Source organism: Oryzias melastigma, linkage group LG11, assembly GCF_002922805.2.
Source record: "Oryzias melastigma strain HK-1 linkage group LG11, ASM292280v2, whole genome shotgun sequence".
Classification (NCBI taxonomy): domain Eukaryota; kingdom Metazoa; phylum Chordata; class Actinopteri; order Beloniformes; family Adrianichthyidae; genus Oryzias; species Oryzias melastigma.
Window position 1 is genome coordinate 22771305 of NC_050522.1, and position 207 is coordinate 22771511.

Consider the following 207-nt stretch of genomic DNA (forward strand, 5'->3'; position numbering starts at 1 on the left):
AAAACAAATCCTAAATTAGCCAAAATAGCTAACATGTAGCTGAAATATCCAAAATTGGTCTCAGAGACAAAACAAATGTCTAAATTAAGCAAAATAGCTAGCATGTAGCTAAAATATTAGCTAAACTCCAAAATTGGTCTCAGAGACAAAACAAATGTCTAAATTAAGCAAAATAGCTAGCTTGTAGCTGAAATATTAGCTAAACTC

At 30.4% G+C, this 207-nt stretch overlaps 1 protein-coding gene across 1 annotated transcript in view; it reads left to right on the forward strand.

The window, feature by feature from the left end:
- The window catches only part of LOC112162444 (glutamate receptor ionotropic, kainate 5), a 104825-nt gene that overhangs the window by 18434 nt on the left and 86184 nt on the right, over positions 1 to 207 (forward strand). The gene's annotated exons all lie outside the window — the stretch shown is intronic.